Genomic DNA, 25,479 nt, shown 5'->3' with positions numbered 1-25,479 from the left:
AGAATTATATACACTTATAGATATAGAAATGTAGATATAGATGATATAGACATATCCAGATGCTTTGGAATTATAATTAATTACTATTTGGAGTAGGTATGAGACTTTAGGCAGTTATTACAGGCCAAGGTGAGGCTAATAGGGACAGGGAAAGTGGCAGGTTTCCTCCATGTATATACTGCAGACAGGACTAACATATGCCTAAATGAAGTCTGCAACAGTATGCATCAAGGAACAGTAAAGTATGCCCAGGTTTCTGTTTTCAGCTCATTTTTTTATTGTGTACTCTCATTGGTGGAGTATGCTACCTCTGTGGTGGAGAACAGCTGTAATATGCTGAACAGTTAGTCAAGGTCACAGAGATGCAGACACAGAATATTGTTTGCTATTTGAGCATTTGAAACATTTGCTTCCAGAACAATAAGCAAAGCAGCAGATCGTAGAAATATTTTAGATAAGTTGGTAATGATCCTAACTGAAAGACCGATGAGATGTTGACATTGAGACATGGAAACATGGAAACATTGATACATTGAGGAACTGGTGATTCACCCAAGAAGGTACAAGCCTGTTTTGTGCTATGTTGTGTTATACTTCATGTATAGCTTGACCCACAGGGCTGTGATGTGCTTTGTATATCTTTTGGCTCCAGGGTATATTTAGCTGGCTAATAGTAACAAAGGAGCTTGTAGGCAGCTGAATCAGCAATTAGACCACCTGTATGTCCTTGTATTTATCTTAGAATGAAACAGCATGTTTTCATGTGATTTTCATTTTGTTTGACAGTAGAAATGTTTAATAGAATTATTCTCTTATAAGAATATTGTTTAAGAACTCTGAAGACCAAAATGCTATTGAACTTCTCCATGGATGAGATTTGCACTATGTACTGCACCCTCCAGTCAGGGATGCAGTATATCCTCTTTTTCCCTGTAGTGTTAGCTCCAATAAACAGTATTTTAAGCAATAGCTTTCTGAAGCCAATTACCCTTTTTACTGGGATCATAACAAACACTAACTTCAGTGCCTTGCAGCAGTGCACTACAAACTACAGGGTAGATGTTGGCCTTTTCAGCCATCTGAGAGTGCATGTTCCCCCTCCAATACAAGTGACAGGGACATGATACTTGAATATCTGAAGCCATCATATAGCACTATCTTCAGTTTTGCTTTTTGGCATCATATTCCGGAAGAGTATGTGTCAGTACCTGCCTTAGTTGTTCTAGTTCAGAGCATCCACAGTGCAAACATCTTTTCAACCCTATGCTGCCTCTGCTCTGGAGGTGATAACTCTTGATTTGTGGGGCCTGAAATCTAGCTGGGAACAATAATATCAGAGAAGTTCATCAGAAGAATGGGAAGTTCTTACCTATTCAAGGTAGCGTAGAATAACTCTTTAAATTGTCACACTTGTGAACAGTCTGCTGTTGGCCATAGGACATGTAATTAGACAAAACCTGGATCTAATCCAAGACTGCAATTCTTATGTTCCTAAATGCCTGTGTTTCCTTATCACAAACAGTGGATAAGGTTTCTCTGAACAGTCTCTGTGTTGTAGTGCTACCTTCAGGCAAAATGGCTGTTACTCCATCTGGTTCAATTTAAAGCTACAACTGATCTGCATCATGAAGTAAGCAGTAAGATTGTTTCAGTGAAACTGAGGAAAGAAACACTGCCATGTTAAAAAAATAATTTGTTAAGACCTCTGTTTCTTCAAAGTGTTTATCTTGGTCAAATAACTTCCAAGAGTGAAGAGGTACTTCCCATCATAGACTCTATTGCTAATATTCTGCAGTAGAAGGGCAGTAGTCCTACAAATAGCAATTAGCACAATGCAATGATTGTGAAGAACCTAGAGGACAAGAGAGGGATGGCTGTATGCATGTGTTTGTGTGACCCTACGAGAAAGAAACCCAAGGCTTTTCCTTGGGAATCAAAAATGTTACATGTGGAGTTGTAACATATTGATAAAACTATATGCACAGTCACTAACCTTGTTGATCATTGCTCTGAACTGATGCAGAGGGATGAATGAGCCTGGCTAGATGAATGGCTGCAGAAGCTGTAGAATCAGTGAAGAGCTGGAATTCAGTGATTTTCTGAGCTCCTGGGACAACATATGTCTGTGGGTCTATTTATGCTATTGAAAATACCATATTTTTACTTGTAATTACCCTGTTGTGTGACTGGTCACTTAAGTTTGTTTGGTCACTTAAACTGGAAAATAGTGTTTCTTCTCTCTGACTACATAATAAGTACATAGAACAAAAAAGGAGTTTGTTCTTGCATCAAAGCCTCAAGCGAAAGCCTTGTGCATTATGTAAATTCTTATTTATGATAATATTTAAATAGGATTTAAATTATTGTGGTTCTTTAAATTTCAGATGACTGATTAAAATGATGCATATAGAATGTGTGTAAGAAATATCTATTCAGAGGTCAAGAAGAAGACATGACCTGAAAGGAAATGAGAAGGAGATTGGAATAGTAAATCTTCCCTGCTGCCCTTGCTAAAGAAGATGACAGGAAAAGTTTGGTTCATTTCCAGAAAATCTGTGTTTTTCCTCAAGACTGCCTTTATTAGTGGATTCATAAATTGTTACCTTCTTAACCACATTTCTATAAGAAATCACAGAACAAATTCATTCTTCATGTAAAAATACATTTATTTTCTCTACACATTAATAATAACAATTTATTATCAAGGAAATGAATCTCTGAGCACATACATTCATTAGATACCAGGCCATTCTCAAATGATAATGGACAATTATTAGTACTTTTGTTTTAACTATTACAGCAGAAATGTCATTCCTATCTATAAACAGTAAATAAAAATGCTATTTGTTCCATCTTTCTGTTTAAATGACACGTTAACCTTTTAGTTTAATCTAGCACTAGAAGTCACATGGTGTTATTTTATTAAGCAGCATTTCACGTTGTTCTTAATAGCTCCAATCAAATATCACTTACTGTTTGCCCTTGGAATGTTCACTTCTTGTGTTATTTACATAAACAAATCACATAACACACCTCTCTGATGCAAATCCCATTGATTAATATCACATATTTATCTTGCAACAGAGGACTTCATAAGTTAAAGATCCATTAATTAGAAGAAGAACAAGTGCAGGAAATAGGAATACACAGAGTCTTTAAGCATGTGGAGTTCTGCACTGGTAGCAATCATCATAATTCCACTGAAAGCAACAGACCTATAATGATTTAAATCTAAATCTTAATTCCATCATTTTGGCTGGAAAATGAAGACCTAGACATTTTATTGGTAACAGCTGGGCATGTAGGTTCCTGAATTCTGTATGACCTTGTCAAGATTCCTCTATTTTTACATGAACACCTTTGGTCTCGAGTTATAACATGCAACTCTCCCCATTGAACTCATAAACTTAATCTAGGCAGTATTTTGTACAGTGATTATACAAGTCTCCAGTTTCATTACACAACGATATAATATTAGTTATATTTATTAATCCTAATAAAATATCGATTATTCCTTTTTTGCTAAAACTGGGCTTCCCCTAATAATTTTCTGGAGTAGAAGGTGGCAAAAATGTGGTTTGAGAATGTATATAAAGTTGCGTGATCCAAACTAAAACATTTTTAAAGCACAGAGGTTTATTCATTCCCTGTACTGACCAGGCAGTTTAATTACGTTTGTGATAAAACCTCAATTAACCAGAGACACAACACCCTATATTATGAGGCTGTGACTCAGTTCTTAATTCTCTACTTTTCCTTCAGAAATAGAACTATAATTCAGTTTCATCTAAAAACACAACAAAACAAAAACTTATGAGGGGTTTCAAAAAGAAATACTGGACGCACGTGAGTCTTATAGCACCTAACACAAACAATCCTTATCAACACACAGCTTTCGCTAATGTGCATCCTAGCCCTGCTCATGCTTAGAATCACATGGAGCCTAAGTTTCTATGAATAGGTCCAGTGGTTACATATTTTATTCTGATGAGCATCTGAGATCTGTTTGTGTCTTATAATTGTGCCCACATCTTTAAACCCCACGAATAAGCCCCAGCTAACCACGCAGTCCGCCCCTTATGCATACAGTTGTCTCTAAATTGGTGGGTATACACTGACAAAAGGTAACCAAGACAGAATGGAGAAGAAAATCAAGTACAAGACTTGTTTAGGAAGTGGAAGACACATATTTGAATTGCTCCCTACTCCATTTCAAGTCACCTTGTTTATACATAGGGGCACAACTTAAGCAAGAGATAATAAATAAGACATACAAAATATTTTTCACCAGAAATAGACTTTCAGGAATCCAGAAGCTTGTTTTTAAGTTTTCTAAACTAGGTAAACATTTTGGACTTGAATATCATACCCTGTTAGGGTACAAGAATATGCTCAATTTGTTGATTTTTTTGTTGATAGGGGTTTTTTTGTTTGTTTGTTTGTTTGTTTGTTTGTTTTATGTCCCTACAGGAGGGGTATTTTACAGTTGACTGTCCAGGTTGGCAGAATGAACTATTTTGCAACACAAGAGTGCACTTAACCATCTGGACTCTTAAAACACTTTGTTAAGAACTATTCTTTTTCTTACTGAATGCTAGGGAAGCTTAAACTGATGCTTGACTGTAGCCCCTAACACCTTCTTCAACCCCACAAACAAACAGATAGCACAGGTTAATCCTGGATTCTTCAGCTCATAGTCAATGAGCTGGTTTGGAAAAGGATTTAAGCTTCTATTTCCTACTCAGCAGCAGTTTTGACCTTAGACAAATAAGGTCATACTATGGTGCCTCAGTTCCTCTTTTGTAAAATAGAGATCTCCAAGGAAGGCTGAGATTTACTGATAATAAACAGTACAGAAAACTTGTCCACCAAAATAGTGTTTCCCAAAAATCTTACCCAAACCTCACCCAGCTTTCTCTTCTGGATTTTCACTGGGAGGTGGGGGGAGAGGTGTTGATGGCTAGGGTGACAGGAGTTAGTTTCATTCTTGGTCTATCTTTTAAACCTGTGCCATATGTTTATTATCATTGTGGAGGTTTCACACTAAATGGAAAACTATACTGCACCACAACCACTCTCTCACTCCCCCTCCTCAAAGAAAGAGGGGGAGAAAATATGATGAAAAAAGGGCTCAAGGGTTGAGATAATGACAGGGAAATCACTCACCAATTACCACTATGGGCAAAACAGACTCAGTGTAGGGAGATTAATATAATTTATTGCCTATTTCTAACAGACTAGAGTAGTGAGAAACTAAAACCAAACTAAAAAAACCTTCCTCCCGTCCACCCTGTTCTATGTCCTCCCTACAAGCGGCACAGGGGAACGGGGAATGGGAGCTGTGGTCTGTCCCTAATGCTTCATCTCTGCCACTCCTTCACGGTCACTCTCTGCCCCTGCTCCACGTGGGGTCCCTCCCACGGGATGCTGTCCTTCCCAAACTGATCCTGCATGCACTTCCCACAGGCAGCAGCTCTTCAAGAACTGCTCCAACATGGCTCTGTACCAGGGGGTCCATCCTCCAGGAGCAAACTGCTCCAGCATGGGTCCCCCACGGGTGGCAGCTCCCCCCAGACCCCCTGCTCCTGCATGGGCTCCTCTCCACGGGCTGCAGCTCCGGGCCGGGGCCTGCTCCTGCAGGGGTTCTGCATGGGCCACAGCCTCCTCCAGGCCACATCCACCTGCTCCAGCAGGGGCTCCTCCATGGGCTGCAGTGTGGAGATCTGCTGCATGTGGGAACCATGGGCTGCAGGGGGACAGCCTGCTCCACCAGGGGCCTCTCCACAGGCCGCAGGGGGACTTCTGCTCCTTGCCTGGAGCACCTCCTGCCCTCCTTCTTCACTGACCTTGGGGTCTGCAGGGCTGTTTCTCACTCCTCTCTCTGTTGCACAGCAGGTTTTTTTATTTTCTTAAATCTGTTCTCACAGAGGCACAACCAGAATAGTTCATTGGTTCAGCTCTGGCCAGCAGTGGGTCTCTTTTGGATCCATCTGGAACTGGCTCTTTATCTGACATGGGGCAACTTCCCCTTTGCACACCTCAACCCAATGCAGTTTTTAAACTTGTTTTTTAACTTTTTTTTTTTTTTTTTTTTTTTTTTTTTTTTTTTTTTACTCTCTGTGCTAGCTTCTGGGGCCATGAGAAGACTAACCTAGAAGAAACAAACAAACAAAAAGAAAACAACAACAAAAGCAAAAAATTACTCTGACTAATTTCAGAGAAAAAAACTTACAAGCCTGAAAGCAATTAAAAATCTTCCTACCTGAAGGATATGCCTTAGACTTATTTCCAAGGATCCAATGGATCCTGGACTATTTGTCAGAAAACCAGCTGAGGACCTGCTCATGTATGAAGTTTGTATGAAGTTTTTGGGAAGAGAAAATGATATTCATCAGAAGACCCTAATGTTGCTTAGCACACACATCAACAATTAGAACTATCTAATGGCTTTTCCCCTTCCAGCTCTTCCCCATTGAGACATCTGGAACTGCATACAAAGACAAGAACACTAATGTGGAAATTGCAAATATATTGCTACTTTCTACAGTCAAATATAGTCAATTCCACAACTAAGTTAGTATCTAGCCAAAGCCTGAACAATTATCAGAATACACAAGAGTAGATTAACAAAATTAATGGTAAACATATTAGACAGAATATGGAAATACATACCTGTCAGAGCAAGTTGAGAATCTGTCCAAAGGAGAGAAAGTTTGTGGCAGGAACATGACGGCGCGTTCTTCTTTTGAAATAGTCTGAGAAATAAATCAAACATTGCATGTTATTTGCTATATATTTAATAAAAATCATAATTGCTACATCTTTAGTGCTGACATAGAAAGCAATTTATTTTAAGGAGCTCATCTACTGTTGTCTAAGTTTTGGATATTTTTCCATCTCATATGTTGCTAATTTACTGCATCAAATGCTGCACACAGACCTTTGTTTAGTTATACAGCTTTCAACTATTCCATATTAAAAGAGTAAAAATTACTTTCAAAGACAGCCACTGGAAGAACTTTGCAGTGTATAAGCTCTTCTTTAACAGTTTCAGTCATCAATAATAGCACAGAGGTGTATGCCATAACAGCCACAGATTTCAATCATAACCAGGGCTATTTAGTCATTGTAATAATGGTCACCTTGTCCTAGGATGACTAAAGTCTAATTAAACAATAAAATGAATAAGCAGGATTGTGTGTGTGTGAAGTTATTTATCCACTGTGTGAAGAGAAGTAGGAGCACAAATGCATCAAGCATGGCATTGCTAGTCGGTCAAGTGAAGTGATTGTTCCGCTCTACTCTGCGCTGGTGCGGCCTCACCTTGAGTACTGTGTGAAGTTCTGGGCACCACAGTACAAAAAGGACGTGAAAAAGTTGGAGAGTGTCCAGAGGAGGGCTACAAAGATGGTGAAGGGACTAGAGGGGAAGACATATGAGGAGCGGCTGAGGTCACTTGGCCTGTTCAGCCTGGAAAAGAGGCTGAGGGGAGACCTCATTGCAGTCTACAGCTTCCTCACGAGAGGGAGCAGAGGGGCAGGCGCCGATCTATTCTCTTTCGTGACCGGTGACAGGACCTGAGGGAATGGGGTCAAGCTGCAACAGGGGAGGTTCAGGCTGGGTATCAGGAAGAGGTTCTTCACCAAGAGGGTTGTCGCGCACTGGAACAGGCTCCCCAGGGACGTAGTCACAGCACCAAGCCTGTCAGAGTTTAAGAAGCATTTGGATTGTGCTCTTAGTTGTATGGTCTAAATTTTGGGTAGATCTGTGTGATGCCAGGAGTTAGACTCGATGATCCTTGTGGGTCCCTTCTAACTCTGGATATTCTATGATACTATGATTCTATAAAATGATGTTTTAAAGAAAGCTGGTAAATAGCAAGACAGAATCAGTGCTTTTGGCTATTTTAACTTCAGCTTACGAAGTTGCCTTCTGCTTATGAAACTTGCCTTATGAAAGGTTTTTTATTTATTTATTTATTGTTTGTTTGTTTGTTTGTTTATTCACGTGGAGATTTTGTCCTTTTTTTTTTTTTTTTTCCCCTGAGCCAATATTCTGCGTCAGCCAATATTTTGAGTGAGCCAACACTAAGTTTCACTTTTTTTTCTTCTCCAATTTCAGTAGACATCTTTTTGTCTTTTTGCAATGAATTTCCAGTTAATTTGTAAAATAAAAAACATTATTTTTCCTCATCAATCTGAAATTTGCTGTTTTGCACTATGGCTAAATAGACTTGGTTATTGCAAAAATGGTATTCTTATTCCTCTACCTCTCGTGCTTTTATGGTACTTCTCAGTTGTCTCCTTCAATGTAAATATGCCTGTTTTAATCCTATCAGAGATTTTTGATTAACATTTTGAAAAAGGCTTCAGAAACAATGCAATCTCTACAAAGAAATCTTAAATTGTGACAAAGAAAATAAAGACATCCTTTGTTTACACAATGTAAAACAATTAAATAGCACTTCAAAAACAAACTGAACAAGCACACCAAACCATAATTCTTATCATATCTTCAGATGATAATATATTAATATTAAAAACAAAGACACCTAAACTCCATAAATTAGCTTATTTAATTAAATGTACTATTTTCATTTTAAATGGAGCTCTGGATTGGTTTTCAAAGGAAAATGTTTATCAGTCAAGCTTGTTCCAATCTAGTTCCATGATCCATGAATATGACCCAAAAAATATCCACATTCAAACAAAAGACAACAGATAACCATAAGAGAAGGTGAAGAATCATAGGATTCAGAGCATTTTAGGGTGCTATATTGTTCTGAATCATGAGATATTCTTGGAGGAGTTAGTTATAGAAATGTGATGCTTCAAAGCTTTTGGAGTTCTTTTTACAGATTGATCTCTCACTTAGTAAGGCTAGTTGAACTGTTTTAGTTAGGGATATGCCATATATTTTGCAGAAAAGAAAAAAAAAAAAAAAGATCAAAAATATATTCATTTTCCCTTATTTTGTTTCATCATATTTTCAGTTCAATCTTTTGAGCTTATTCCCACAAATACTAAAATTTTGAAAGTTTCAGCATCAGCTTCTTTAGCAGTCACAAAATCCTGAAATGTGGTGACATTCAGTTTCAGACTTTTTTGTTTGTGTCTATGCAACACAATTTCTATCAAGGACAACTAAGGGTAAATAAATAAATAAATAAAATAAATAAATAAGGGATATGAATCTGACTTTTGAAAGTAAAAGCTGTGTGAAAATATTAGGTCCAGACACTCATAAATGAGAAATATTTCATCATGTAATTCTAACATGGAAGCCAAACAAGTACATTCATAATTCTTCCTCAAGTACGGTTACAAATGCAAACCATCTGGAACATGTTTTGCTTAGAAACAAATTACATTCTCACATAGTGAACTGTCAAAAAGAAAGACTGATTTACAGACTATTTTAAATATTAGCTCAGAAGTTGAGGTCTTGGGTCAAATCCTTTCCCTGCCTTGGATTGCCTTCGTGATATTTGGCATATCATATAAATCTAGATATCAGAAAAGGACTTACATGCCTGAATTCAAAGTTGTGATCTCAAGTCTGCTTCATTGTGGAAGCACTTGTACTCTGCAGATGTCATTACACTTTCCTTTAGAGTTCCTAAAAGTGCCGTAACTGCATATTGACAGGAATCCATATGTTCTGTGCAGTTCAGTTTATTACTTAGACCTGCTACATTCACGGTTGCAAGCTGTCTTATCTAGCTTGTCAGGAATTTAGAAACTGTATGTCTCTCTCCCTAAATCCTCTATCTGATTGATGTTCTAAGAACATTCCTAATACCTACCATAGGAACAGTATCCTCAGATAAACTAACCCAACTCATTAATTTCTTTTAAAATATCAAAAATAAGACAGCCATCTAGTAGCTTCACTATAAATATGCTGGCATACAGAGCCAGAAGTATCATGAGTCACCTGAGAGGTAGCTGAATCATATTTTGGAGATCTCTGTTTCTTTCCATTGATTACAGAATTCACAGTGATTAGCTCAAATTTACAAAGCCATTTCTAGGTGCATAAAACTGGGTGTGAAGAATTCCTCTCTAGTGACTCGAACAACACATCAGCATTTTGGATTCCACTCTGCGGTGCCTTCAAAGCACAGCTCAGAAAGCTGGCACACCTCCTCAGGTGACATCAATTCATTCTAGTTGCAAGGCCTGTCACTGGCAGCCAACTGGAAGGAAACCTGATATAAAGGCAAGAGACCACAGGCCCCAGATTTGCAAGGGTGGTGCAGGATCTAACTATCACATGCCCCCAAAACAAGGACAAAGTAGATGAAACATAAGTATACCTGTGTAAGGATTCATTGTCCTGGTTGTTGTCATTGTTAGGCTAAAGTAATGTGTGCATTGTCATTGCTTTTTAAGAACTCATTGTGATTGCTTTCATATATGTTTTGTTTGAGTATTTATTTTTATTTATATATTTTTTTTTTTTTACTTTCTCTTTTCAACCCTAAGACAAGTCTCAATTGTCAAGATAGGTAACACTTTTTTGTATATAAAATATACAAATGTGCGTGTTCAGAATCTAAAATGTAGCTTTTGTATCCTTTCTTGTGTTAATGTTCCATATTATTTTCTCTTATGTTATGTTTTGGCATTTGCACATAATAAGTATCAGGATTTGTACTTTGTATAAAATATTTAATAGAATTTTGTAGTTACATGCTGTAAATATTCCAAAAGTGGCAGATGGTAAAACTAGAAACCATTTGTTTAACAATAAAAACAGTTGACAATAGAACAGAACACCTTTCTCCTGTGGAAGACAATAATTTGGCGTGCATATATGCCTCATATCAAGAGGAAACAAAAACAACAAAAGCCCTATGAAGTGCTTTATTAAAAATTAAAAAAAAAAAAAAGACTGTGATACTAAGAATCAAAGAGAAAACAACAACAACAAAAAAAGTGTTTTCAGAGTCACAAACTATGTTGTAAATCAGATCTTTACTATTTCATTTTCTTAGAAAATATCTAACAAACTGCCTGAAAAGCTGCTGGAATTTTTTTCTCATTGAAGCTATTGTCTTCTGTAAGCACCCTCAGGCCTTCAAATTTTCCATTATTCAGAAGATGTTTTTTAATGCTAACTTGTGTTTATACTTAAGGATGCAAAATATTTGATAAGACAGAGGTTAGAGAACATTTGGACCTGAAATACTGTGTGAAATTCTTCATTTTATATTTTCTAAAAAATGAAAAAGAAAAAAAAATCAAGTAAAAAGATTATTGTATATTGTTTCTAGCTTTGCAAATAACAATCCCTATTTTCTTTCTAATGTTTTCTAGAAATATTTCTGCTTTCTTTCTATTTCTTTCTAGATTTTCACAAGTAAGACCTTTGGAATATACTTGTTCAGAAAAAAATAAATAAATTAATTAACAGTAGTAATTCTGAAGTTACATTACCAAAATTTCCTGGACTTTTTTCTTTTTTTTCTTTTTTTCTTTAATATAACATACTAACCCTACAGTTTGTGCTGTTACTAATGGGAGTTGCCTGGTCCAGCTTCTCTAGGTCAAGTTCATGTCTTGTTTTGATTGGAGCAATGAATCCTTGACATTCCTCCTTCCTTGCAAACAGCCTGCGAGGTGAATCAAGTAAAATATTTCCCTCCTATTTTTATAACGGAATTTGGAGTTTGTTTTTTTTTTACTTCATTTATTGGTTTACAGTTTTCCAATAGCAGAAATCAGCACTTCAAAAAGAACAAATGCCATAAAATATGTTTAAACTACTGAATTCTGAAATGCTCTTCAGCAGATCAAAAGGTGTAAATGAAGCCATGTATAATGTCATTCAAGGTTAATGACAAAATAAATTGTTTCCCTGTTTTCGGAGAAAGCTTTTGTGAGGAGATGCATTGCCATAAGTTTGAAATCCATTCTCTGTGACAGCTGCTGACTAGTAATGAGATCTAATGAGCTGTCTACTAGAAAAAATAACATTTGAAACAACAACCTCTTTGCAAGTTGTAAGAGCAGAGACAACTTTTCTCTCCTGAACTGATAAGCACATGCTGTTATCAATAAAATTTCAATTCAAAAGAAAATTTCCATTGCTCAATTCAAATGTGAAAGTAAAAAATAAGTTATATTAAATATTTATATATTCTGAAAGAGATTATACATATATGTGTGTATGTGTACAAACATACATTAAACTAAATGAAGATTTCAAAGACAAAACATGTTTACTCAAACCTGGCTCTGAAGCTGTTTATCCCTTCCATTACTACTTCATGAAGGGAACACAGTCAGAAACTAAAGACAAAGGGTATGAGAGTGATCTTACTGATATCAGTGTTAATGAAGAGTAACTCATTGCTGATTAGTCCCAAATGTTAGTCCCAAAATGACTTAATGATATCAAAATAGAAAGTCTTGACTTCAGATTTCTAAGCCTGCTTCTTACTGTATTTAGGTACACTTAACTTTTTATAACTTTTATTCCAAATTTTAATTGCAAGTAAACAAGTTTTCTGATATTTAACCATTCATTTGACGTGTATTACATAAATATGTATGCATATAAATACATGTTTCTTTTAAATTCATTGTTGTGTGATTTGATAATGAGCATCCTCCAAGTTAGAGCTACAAGACCTTGGAAAATTATTCCACTGCCATAGATAACTTAGTTTTCAAAACCTATAGAGCATTGTTTACCTAAATATCAGTCTCTGATGTATTGAGTAAATATGTATCCTGGAAAAAAAAAAAAATATATATATATATATATTTATATATATAATGTGTAAAAAGGTGGGCAAACAGGAGATGTTCCAAATGGACTACTTTGATTTATTAATGTGTTTTGTTGTTGTTGTTTTTTTTTTGTCTGTATACATACAAAATGTAACATATTTTTAATGGGTAGGTTTAAGAGAAATCTATATTAGGAAGTCTAAAATCATGCATTTTTATGTTTGCCTTACTACTTTTGATTACTGGCAAAATATAGCTATATGTATATCATAGTAGGTTAATGAAATTTAATGGATATAGGATTTATTGTACTGATGTTTTGAAGACACAGTGGCAAGGAACTTTCCCCATTAGGTTATATTGTCTTTGATTAATATCCAGGAGGACTTACCGATCATAAATGAACCACAGAAGAGATTCCATCAGTGGAATAGAAACATACAGAGAACTATGAGAAGATTAATCAAACTCTTTGTACACAGTAAACAGATTGTAAAGTGTAATTGCCAGTGAACATGAAAGAAAACAGAATGTAATGCATACTAAACATAATGTTCCACGCTACTACAGAGAAAAAAAAAAAAAAAAAAAACAGACTGGCCTTTAATCTGAATTACTTTCTTCTTTTATAGTTACTTTCACTGATTCAAACTATTTAAGGAAAGCTGCAGTTTTCGTTTCAAGGCATTTTCATATACAGCGCTTTCACTTGAATGACTTAGTGTACGTGCAATGAGGTCACATTTTTTGTTGAATCCTGTTTCTGACATCTAGAAGTGATTATAAAAACCTGCCCTGTGTGAATGTTCCTGAAGCAAGGCTCTAGACAACATAACAAATCTTATCCAAGTTTTCCATACCTGCTCCTCAAAACTATTTCGTCTAGTACTTAGCATTTCCTTTACCTGCCCACAGCCAGCTGAGTGAGAGCAATGATTTGTGACCCTTTGCTCTATCGTTAGCTTTTAATATATCAAGGGAAGACTCAAGGTACCTGGCTGAACAGTTAACTGCTATTTTTAAACTAGACAGTAAGGAGATGTTTTCAGAAAACAAAAAGACTCCTGTAACTGCTTTAGTTAATTCTATCTTTTTAATCGGATCCTTGTCTCTCCCTATGTAACAGGAGCAAAATTATTTTTTTAACTCAGCATCTTGTTTACATGATTTATACCATCGAGAACACTGTGCACTGAAAGTTGCAGAAGAAACAATCAGGTTCGGAAACATGAGCTGTGTTATTTTAAAAAGACATAGTAGAAGTTGTCCATAGTTATCCAAAATAGGTCCCCCTCATATTGTTTTAGGTTTGACTACTTTCAGTTCTTGCTTTTCCATTTTTAGAAATAAAAGGCTCAGGATTGCCAGTAGGTAAATTCTACTATTATCTAACAAAATACTAAATAGATTTTGGTTTTCACTCTATTGCTACAAAAACAAAATAAAACAAAACAAAATATTGAATTAGCATGGATAAGTCCAAAAAAAAAAAAAAAAAGTGGTCAGTTATACAGTTATTAAATAACATAAATTACCGAGTATATAATAGGGTATGACCTTACTGGCACTGCCAAGTGATAAAAAAGTCACTTCTGCCATCTCTCACGAATGGTTTATTGCAGTCAACTTGCAGTTTTGTGTACCTTCTCATAGCTGAATTTAGCCATTCTTTCTGAACTCAGAAGTGCCACATGCTAGAAGAGATTTTTCTTCTTTATTCATAGCACCAGTCAATGAGTTCTCCTACTCCTGGACCTGACTGCATAACTGCAAGCCTGTATCTTTGCACTAGACAATCTAGGCACTGGAATGTTATTTACATCTAATATATATTAAAACATGTTTTTGCCTAAAGGTTGAGGCCAGGTGTTCAGTCCCATTTTGTTATGCATGTCATCTTTGATGACATATATGACAGTATGTCACAGATAGTTTGATGATTAAACCAAATTTAGTGGGATTCATAGCTTTGCCAGGTGTAAACTGAACCTCAGATTGTTCACATGGAGAGTAGCAATACTGCAGAAATGGACATTTTCAAGATTTTATGTATGTATGTAGCTGTCATATGTACATATAGCACAACTGAACTCATTAGTCAGCAGAGATCTCAAAAGCATAGTAAGTTGATCATATAAGGAGCATTAGGAACAGTTCCTTCCTTAAACTGACTCAGTGACTTCAGTGTTACCACATATACCCATATCAGATGAGGACTGGCCTGTAACTGAAGAAATACATAAGCAGCAGGAGCTTAATAAAGACAGCGGACACTTTGAATGCCAGAGGATCTATCTAGAGAAGAGTGAGTAAGCACTGAGGAAGTCTCACAACTTAAAGAATACTGTATTTTATAAAACTAATAAATCATAAAGTTACTCAAGTTATAAAATTCATTTGAAAATGGTGACCCGTGGTTATCTCTTTGTAACATTCTTTCCCTATATATGACTTCTGAATGATCAACTCCCCTGCCTCAGAGAAGACAGATTTCTGTCATTTAGCACAGAGCATCCATTCTGCTATGCAGTCATATAAAATACATCTTTGTTAGTACCTACCTTTTGATAGGGTTGTAACGTGGATGCTATCTAATTCCTTACAGTTAGGTGAACAAATAACTTATGTACTGATTGAGACTAATAGGGAAGTTCTTCTTTGCATACAAACTCCCTAGGTCAGTGGATTTCCACTAATAAATAAATAAATATATTGCAGATTATTTATTTATATTTTTTTATACAGAGAACACATTGCAGCCCCACTCTACTATAAAAAAGTTTTTAACATCATATACTAATGATTACTTCTATCAAGTACAGAAACTACAGTTAGCTAGACCCTTTATAAGAATTTAGAAAACATTCTATGTAATGCTTGCAGTCTAAAGATGCAAACTATGGGGAAGGAGAAAAAAAGGCAGCCTTTTATATCGAGGGAAACTTAGATCTTGATTTTGTAAGTAACTTAGCCTATTCTAACAGACTTAAAAATGTTTCTGCTCTGTCAAGCTGAAAGAAAGTTTTGCAATTCTAATGCGGAAAGAAAAAATTAATTGCAAAGGCATTTGGATGGGAGTGGATGTGGTGGATAAGAAAATAAGAAAAGAGACCACTCTGCAGTGGTGAGACAGTCAGATTAAACAAACAAAGAAAATATCAGAAAGGTTTATATATAGCTACATATTTTTTCAATGAGATTAAAACATATTGAATAAAAATAGAAAGGAAAAGTGCCAAGGAAGGGTACAAGGAAAAGAACTTGGTCACAATGGTAAAATCAAAACATGAACTACCTCACACACCCACAATTTCAATTTTAATTTCAAAAATCTCAAAGCAAATAAATAAAAAGAAATCTGATCACCAAAACTGAAAATCTAATATAAGCCTTTTGATGATTTAAGTTGGTCTATTAAGTTTGTAATGGTACAGTATATTTGCAGAGTAACTTAATAGGGATATTTGTGCATGTTGAGGTCAGGCTTTTAATAGCATGCAAAACTGAACAAAATTTGAAACAATATGTAGGAATATGGAGGTAAATGGCAAATGTGATGCTATATCACATGACAATACCAAAGGTAAATTGTAGGTAACTAGATGATATCTTTTACAATAAATACTTTTTTTTTTTAGACAAGTAAAATGCAGATTTAATCTGTGTGATGCAATTATTTTAAAAAAAAAAAAAAGAGAAAAAAAAAATTGTTCCACTTCTGAACTCTTAGTTTAACTGGACAAAACGGACATTATTTCTAGAATTGTAGGTGGTAAGGAGCTGCTGAAGAAAAAAGAGGTTGGGCTGAAAGTTAAATAATGAGGCTGGAAGGAAGCTATTCTTAGAGCATCTCATACTGGTCTTAAAAAACTTCCAACTTCTACATTAACAGCTCTGCTATTGTGCTAATGAAAGATAGTGATGCAGAGTTGGGAGACTTCAGTACAGAGGAGAACCAGGATATCATCACATGTACTCAGAAATAGGATGAACAGGACTAGCACAAATTTCTGCTATAAAATGGGAAGCAATATGGCAATGATGACAGTAAGAATTATATCCAGCAGGAAAAAAAAAAATGGAAACATTAATGTCATTATATAAAGCAGTGGCGAGACTTCGTCTGAAAAATGTGTACAGTTCTTAGCCTAAGATATTAGAAGCTGAGGGAGAGTACAACTAATCTTTTTTAAAATGCATCAGATGTGTAAAATAAACAAGGACAAAATTGTGTTCAAGCTATTAGAGAGCTATGGTAGGAAATAAACAGAAAAAAAATCCTTTCTATTAATATATAAAAAAAAATTCAGTGATTATCCAGTTTTCTTTTACTGCTGTGTTCATAAATTCCTTTTGTATCAATTTTCTGCTGTCCATTTGAGCACCTTAATCACCGAAATGCAGAATAAAAATATCTTACACTCAAGCACAATGAGAACAATTATTTAAATAAAGTGTAACTGATTGTCTGAGAAATGGTGAAAAAACATTACTTTCATGGGCAAGTAATCAGCTTGCAAGTCTAGGCCTTAAATTCAAGTCCAATGTCTGCCAATGTTGTGATTGTATGTGTCCCATATTTTAGGTGATAGCTATTTTGGAGTCTGTCTGTCTTGCTATACTTCATTTAGACTGAAAAAATCTGAGCTAAGAAACCCTTCATAAGCCAGAACTGTCTTTACCCACACACACACACAAAAAAAAAAAAAAAAAAAAAAAAAAAAAAAAAAAAAAAAGGGTCTTTCCAATAGGTCAAAAGTTTTAGACCAAAATGGTCTAAATAAATTTTAGTCTTTAAAACATTTGACAGGGTAGAGCAAGTGCTTTTAACAGGACTAAAAAAGGAATGTGTTTGCACACTATTTCATTATTAGCGAAGGACTAGTTTTGGAAGGCAATCAATTTTCCTCAGTATACAAACCCTGAACAGCTGCAGTACTGAGCAATGACGATTTTTATTTTGCATTTATATTGTCCTTTTCACCACAGGGTTGTTGTTTAATAGAATTCTACACTACAAATGGTAAATAAATAAATAAATTGTCAGCAGTGTCATCTTCTTTCTTGTAATCTCAAATTCAGTACAAAAATGAGATTGTGCACTCATGTCTTAAGAATCACTACATTTTTGTTTAATAAGATGTGGTATTCAGTGTGATATTCATAGTATCCAGTGCAGGACCTACCTTTCACTTACTATCAGTAATGCTTAGGATGTGGAGAAATTACTGGAATCCTGAGGGTTGCGAGTAGCAAAAGGCACAACAAAAATGGCAAGGATGAAGCTGTACTCTGCACCTTACTGACGTGATCAGGCTATTGTCTTTTCCAGAGCATATAAAAAATTAAGAAGCTTCTCAGTCAGTCATATTATTTTGGTCTGTGTTAGGCTACCTTGCTTTTATGGGGTGTCTGCTCCCTACTCACACGTACCTTTAACAGACACTAGCAGATTAGGCAATCTATCTCTAAGTCCTAAACCATCTAATTTATCTCAGAAAGATGTGCTTAACCACCTGATAGTGACATAAATAATAACAAACAACAACTATAGGAAACAAAACAAAACAAAACCACAAAAATTAAAGATAGTAAACAGCCATGAAATAGTCATGAAATACTTAGCCTTTCACTTTCCTTTGCATATTATCACAGTAGTATTTATTGCAATTTCAATTTTTCATCATTTGACATTACTAATGGCAAATTATTAGCCAGTAGTCAAGGATACAAATTGTATGCCTTTATATGTCCCTCCTTACTTTGCCAGATTCAGATATAAATCTGAAAAGGCTATTTTCCTAATTGCCAGATGAAGTTGGTATTTGCATATATATATCTATTCATTGTTAAGAGTTGTAATCTACTAGGTGGTATAAACATAGTTCTTGCTATAGAGCACCCAGCTGCACTGTGTGCTTGAGCTACATTATGTACCTCTCTGAATGAGTCCTCTCTAGAACAGGTGCATATGTTATTTCTTTTTATTACTCTTCACTTCCAGTCATAAGCACCTGTCTTCTTCAAATACGGACTTTTAGTATTTAATACATCTTTATATATAACTAGGTATAGCTAGATCTGAGCAGTAAGTCAGATAGAGATATGGGTCAAAAGATGGCCTCTCCAAAATAAGTATGTAGAGACTTATGTTTGCTTTTTTCTCCATATTCCAGTAATGGGACCTTCACTCAGAAATTTTGTTTCTTAGGATATGGTAATAATAGTACTTTCAACTTCATTCAAACTAGCTATGAAATTATTTCAATGTTAGGAAAATTGCTTTAGGTCATTCTTATTCCAGTGTATACTTTTTACTAAATGGTATGACTGCAATAAAATTTAAGCATATTATCTGGATATGAAATCATTCCTATCTTTACAAAAAGAAGAGCCAGCCTGATTAGATTTGTTTCAACAGACAGATAGATTGGCTTAATCCTAGTTTGTAAGTTTTTATGATAAGAATTACCTTGAAACAATGTATTTGAGATTTTGGGATTCATCTTACCACTGAGATCGGAAGTTTATTAATTTGTTTCATTTTCAGGAAACTCAAGTCAAAACAAAGAAATGTGAATAGCATATATATCATCTGATGATAATTTATAGTCAGAAATAAACAGCTTGATTACTTCTACTTGTTTTTGATGTCTTATAATTCTTTTATTTTTCTTTTTTCTTTTACTTTCTCCAAATATCTATTCAGTGTTAATCATTACTAAAAATATTTAAATTATTAAATGTGTTTCTTTGAAATATCTGAGGTTAGTAGCTGTTTTTGAATGTTATTGTTGGAATCAAAATGATTTCTATATTACTATATTATTACAATAATAGTTAGTGAAAAGAAATATTTATTAAACAGTTCTTTTCGCATTATTGCTGACAAATTCTGACATTTCCACTTCAGATGAAATATTGTGTGATTCAGCTTTTCCCTGCTATACTTATACCCAGATTTTCTATAATTCAGAGTATCCCAGGTTCTGTCATTTTTTCTTTCTTTTGTGTCTCTCAACAGTGTTCTACAAGTTTTAGGTGTCACATTACTTACTTTTTTTTTTTTTTTCCTTTGTTCTTTTGTTTCTTAATTAGAACATTCCTGATATATATATATATATATATTTTTAACCTGGTTTCACTACCTTAGATGTGCTGGTTTCAGGTTTGATTTGCTCTTCCTACTACAGTATTAAATTTTGTCTTTCTCACTTTCTTACCCCCCATTTTGACTGGTACTCTCCTTATCCCACCGAACCTGCAAGCAAACATTTTCTTGAGGCAATACAACTTCAAACAACTTGAGGAAATAAACAACAAGCAAGTTTTCCCTGCCAAAGATTTGGCGTTACCAATAGTAAAAAATTCCTGAGAATGCTAAGACTTCTGGAGCAGTTAAAGAAACTTCAGCCTTTTTAACATCCTGTGCCTTAGGCATATTTGCTATAATTAACTCTGTCTGCCAGGGCAGTTAACTGAAAACTCACAGTAAATTTTACTATAATGGAATATCTTTTGAGAGCCAGAGGATATAGATAAAAATCATTATCTAAGTCTGTGTTCTACAGAAAATTGTTGTCTCATTATCTCTTTTTTTTTTTTTTTTTTATGTTGGACCTGACAATATATTTGTCATCCACGGTGGTGAGAATTTGTAGGCTGTAGTGTCCTGGAAGCACACAGTGCTGCTATTCATCTTTTGCTGGTTCTGTTCGCAACTCCTTCCTTTGATGAGTTCTCTTTATCACTTCATATATGACAGGCTATGATGTACACCCCACCTCCATATGTGGAGAACATGGCATGGGGGAGGTACCACCCTAGTAGGGCAGGAGGGCTCTGGAGATCATCTCCTGAGGGACTGTGTGACACAGCAGGAAAATAGAGAATCAGAGCTGACTGCCTACTCATTCCAAGGCTGAAAAGAATTAAATATATGTAAACACTAGATGAGAAATTAGTGCAAAAGACAAATGTAGTACGCAAATGTAGCTTGCAGTCAGATTTGTCTTTACTTCTTGGTCATAAAAAGAAATGTTTCTTGCTATATCACAAGGTCCAAATTTTAAAAGATGTAAAAGATTTAGGTGGTATGATTTTACTTAATTAAATTTAAATTTTATTGATTTATGTTTAGATACAGTATGTCCTTAATAGGCCCAGTATATAATTAAATTCAAGGACTTGCAGTACACAAATACAGGATGAATATATGCCAAAAATAAAAGTTCTACTTTTTTTCTATATATATCTTTAGCAGATATAAGAACCATAGTTTGATTAAATGTCATGAATCCAAGATACTCTTAAGAAAAATAAAAACCTATTAGCAGATATATTTCTTCACTTTCTCTCTATGTGCATTCCAGAATGCCAGGAATACTTTTGTCTAAAATCCTACCAGCTGTGGGGATAATGGTGCTTCAGAAAGTCTACATGCCACTACTGCCGGCTCTTCCGTGGTTTTAACAGCTCAGTGACAACATCAGTGTTGATCTGTAAAAAGATCAACATCACTACAGATAGCCAATGGTGAGTCTCAATGAGCTGTTGTATCCTTCATTCTCCTCCTTCTGGAGTCTTTTAAAGCAAAATTCCATGCACTGTAAGAATGAAATATACTAATGCTTTATTTTGAATACATGACTTCTAACTAGAGTTAGAAGAATCTTGGGGTAGATCAGTATTCCTTTTTTTTTTTTTTTTTTTTTTCCCCTGCTGAGAATTATGAACAACAAATAAAATAAATAAGTCTTAAAGGAAACCTAGACCAAAATGAATGATTGATACCTGATTTTGTTCCTGTCAACTAGCAATCTAGACACTGCCACTTTTACTTATGTCAGTAGAACTGCTCATAGAACAAGTTTACATTGAAAGTATATCAGACAGGAAGACTCAAGGTTTTTCAAAGGCTGTGACTCCTTGGAATTAAACCTTGCAGCTGACAGGTATAATCTATATTTTTAAGTATTTTTAAATGTTGTGTGTATAGTATACATACAGCTTATTTAATGTAGAATGAAATTGACCTCAAGGTATAGAATCTATTATTTTGGTTTCCATTACATTTATTTTTTCCCCTATTTGTTAATAGAAATCAGATTTTGCCTGTCATTCTCTTTCAAAGCACTTATTTGTGCATTGCCACACTTACCCTGTGTGTATCAAATACAATGTCCAGATAAACTGTCATGATGCTGCCATGCAGCCATGCAGCCTATCACCTGTGAAGTATGTTCCTATCATGGCACGCACCTCTGACTGCATCTTGACATCTGTCAAATCAGTCTTACAGGAACTGCAACAAGAACTGTAGCATTTAGCAAAATGTATAAGGCATACCAAGGATGGAAACCAAAGCAAACCAAACCACACCAAAAATATTTGTGTTTGTTTGTTTGTTTGTTGTTGTGTTTTTTTTGTTTGTTTGTTTTTGGGGGGTGGGGAGGAGGATAAAAAGGAATAAGCAGTAAGATGAACTGCTAACACAAGTTGAAAAATGGGTCTTAAAGGAAGCTGCAGACCATATCAAATAAAGAAGACATTTGAGTAGTGATGAACAGGAATTTATGAGCACAAATCCTAATTTATATTATCCTTGTTTCAGTCCTACATTACTTTTAGGTCAGGCCTGGCTCATCAAATGAAAAACATAGCACATGAGTTGGTAGCCAAGTGCTTATAAAAATTATCTCTGGAAAAAAAAAAAAAAAAAAAAAAAAACATTCTTTCCATGTGATGTGATGATTTCTTATGTTGGTTTTTTTTTTTTCTGATCATGTCTCAATGTCTCAATATATTTTAATTAATAAATCATTTAAAAATGACAAAAGAAGCCTAAAAAAATTTACACACACACACACACACAAAAAAAGTTTTTTCCCCTTGAATAATCTAGATTGGAGTTTTCTGACTTAGATTTATCCTGTTCTGAAACTAAGTCAAAAACATTCAACAGTTGCTGAGTTTACAGGATTCTGAATTTCATAACGTATCTATCAAAATAGATGCATTATACCTTACTTAGATACTTGACCAACACTTGAATTTAAGTTACTAGTGCATCAGTTCTTATGGCAAGTAATATATATTATATGTACTCAGAGGTAGGTGACTTTGAAGGTTTTTACAGCAACATCCAGTTCTCTTATATTGCACATCTAACTAATAAGTTTAAGGTGAGATTCATCAGATTATATGTTGATCTGTACAGTGTTTACATCTGAATTTATCACCCTGGATTGCCTCTATCAGTGGAGAGAGACTGGCTGTTTCAGTCTGTAATAACTCTGGCCTTGTTTAGATATCTGATTTAAGGTGCTGCATTTTTTTTCCCCATTTCTTTATATGTGTTTGTAGGTGAGAAGAAGCAGAGCCTCAGTGCTGAAGTGCCATAGGTGACTGTATCCTCCATCTTTCTTTCAATTTTCATCTAAAGGTTAGGCTTGCAGAAAAAATGATTAAGCAACTTAATTGGGCAGAGGTGATCTCGTGAGGCTCTCAGTGGATCTGGTTTCCTTCCACCTGGTGAAGATCCCCACTTATTTCAGGAACATAAATTACAAAGTTGAGGTGCAAGTGATGTGTTTCAGTTAAGTAAACTGCAAAATTTTATTCTAGTTCTATCTAAATTGAGATTGCCCCAAAGCATCAGATGATTGAAATATGAGAACACAGAGCTTAAAAATGTGCCTTTGACCCTGTTCAGCCAGACTTGCAATACGCATAGCATTGTCCTGAGCTGGCTGCAAAACAGGCTAAACCAACTTCAGACAGATTTATAGTGTCAGGTTTTGTGATTAAATGTTCATCTCCTCACACATGAAGAAGCCCAGAGGCACAAGAGTAGGCAGGGAATCCCCATTAACCCAGTCAGAGGAATAAGCCCCCTGATGGTCCCTCCCAGGACATCCCAGGAGGGCATCTGCCCCATGGAACAGGAGTGAGACCCATCATCATCAGTGAACAGGTAGCTTTCTGAAACACCTTGCAGTCTGAGGGTGGATACTGCAGTCATATGGAACTCACTGTGATATGTAGGGAGGAGCATTTTTGGATTGTACAAGGCTTATTGTTGAAGATTTAGAAGAGGAATAAAAGGCAGGCAACAGGAGAGATCTAGGTGGTTTTAGGAGGAACAGGAATTAAGAAATAAAAGGATAAAAAGATAGGAGGGACCAGATGCTGTTTTCAGGCTGCTGATCAATACACTTTTCTGCCCCGTGCCTGATAAGCCTCATTTTGTCCCGTTTTCTCATTAAAATCAATTTGTGACTATTTTCCTGGGTGAGGGGCCTTTTTTTCAGTCTATATCTGGCTACATGGAGGCCTGCATGCCATCAGCCAGAAGAGGGACTGCAGGTCATGGGAGCCATGTGCTTCAGGTGCCAGAAATTTGAGAGACTGGAGGGAGTGCATAATGTGTTGGTGCACATGTCAGCATGTGAGCGCTAGCAAACATCAAGCTGGACTAGCTGGTGAGTATGACAGAGTCTTCGGAGCCAAGTATTGGAGCAGCTGTGGAGAGAAGAGTTGGCTAATGGAAAGACCTGGAGGCCCAAGCCAGCAACTGAGGAGATTGTGAGGGCTGGGGATCAGGCGAGAGGCCCATCTGTGTGTGTGTGTGTCTTTGTACATGAGGCAACTCAGAAACCTGGGGATCCAGGGGCCAGCTACTAGGTACACTAAGGCTAGCTACTGAAGTGATCCATACTGCATATGTGTGGAGCTGATGTACACATAGGTGTGTGAGGTAACTGGAAGACAATGGGCTTCAGGTCTAGCTACTGGACAGACTTGAGTGTCTAAGGCCTAACACTGGAGGCATCCATATTGTATGTATGTATAAATTGCCCACTAAAAGACCTTCATTCTGAGCTGTCAGAGATGGGGACAGGATTAGGTTGTTTTTGTTGTCTATGTCCATATGTTTCAGCCTCTGTTAATTTGTGTGGACAGATTTGTGAGTATGTATATGCATATTGTGGAAGTGTGTGTGTGTGTGCTTACCAAGGATACGTCCTCAGCCTCCTTGCTGGCTGGACCTAGGAACACAGCACTGTGGCAGCCTCACCTCTGTCAGACTACTGGGTTTGGCAACCTGAAACATATTGCAGAGAATTTTCTATGTATTTGGTATCTATGTATTATTAAACTGAATGTTATAAACAGTTATAAACTTACAGAGAAAGGTAAGGGGCGATTTCAATCTGTTGGTTCAGATGAGAATTTCTCTTATACTATAGACAATTTCCTTAAACAGCAAAATTCAAAGGGTTCCTTCTGTGTTTTATAATACGTTTGTTCAAAAGCTGCAATCTCTGCAAGACCTAGTTGAGAAGTGTGGGAATGAATGTTGTAGTCCATTTTCATTGAAATAACTTTTGGTATTGGATAAAGCTGTGGACAGACACTTCAATCTTTGCTATGCTGATCATAAGTGTGAAATATTTGTGTAAGCAGTAAGTGAGTCATTGACTCATGGAAGTTTGAGGTTTTAAATCAAAGGGGGAAAACTACCACATGGAAAGCAAAATTGTTCAAAGAGAGGATTTTTAGTATAAAGCTAAAGAAAATAAAGACATCTATTTGCCATTTGAAATTACAGCAAGCTGTATCCCCAGGTCTTTCTTAAATAAAAATTATTTATTTCTCTGTCTATACATCTTACGTTTATTATTTTTATTTATTTATTTTTTATATCACACCCACTATAATTAGGATTTGGAGCAAT

The 25,479-nt window shown here is 35.7% G+C and overlaps 1 long non-coding RNA gene across 1 annotated transcript; it reads right to left on the bottom strand.

The window, feature by feature from the left end:
- Positions 1 to 2,648: 2,648 nt before the first annotated feature.
- LOC121068037 lies at positions 2,649 to 24,853 on the bottom strand. The gene is made up of 3 exons (XR_005818571.1): positions 24,756 to 24,853; positions 6,673 to 6,755; positions 2,649 to 3,215 (listed from the first exon to the last, which is right to left on the bottom strand). It is a non-coding gene; the product is annotated as an uncharacterized LOC121068037 (long non-coding RNA).
- Positions 24,854 to 25,479: the final 626 nt, after the last annotated feature.

This window comes from Cygnus olor, chromosome 3, assembly GCF_009769625.2.
Source record: "Cygnus olor isolate bCygOlo1 chromosome 3, bCygOlo1.pri.v2, whole genome shotgun sequence".
Taxonomy (NCBI): domain Eukaryota; kingdom Metazoa; phylum Chordata; class Aves; order Anseriformes; family Anatidae; genus Cygnus; species Cygnus olor.
Note: the sequence above shows the minus strand (reverse complement) of the source record. Positions and strands in the feature narration are given on the sequence as shown.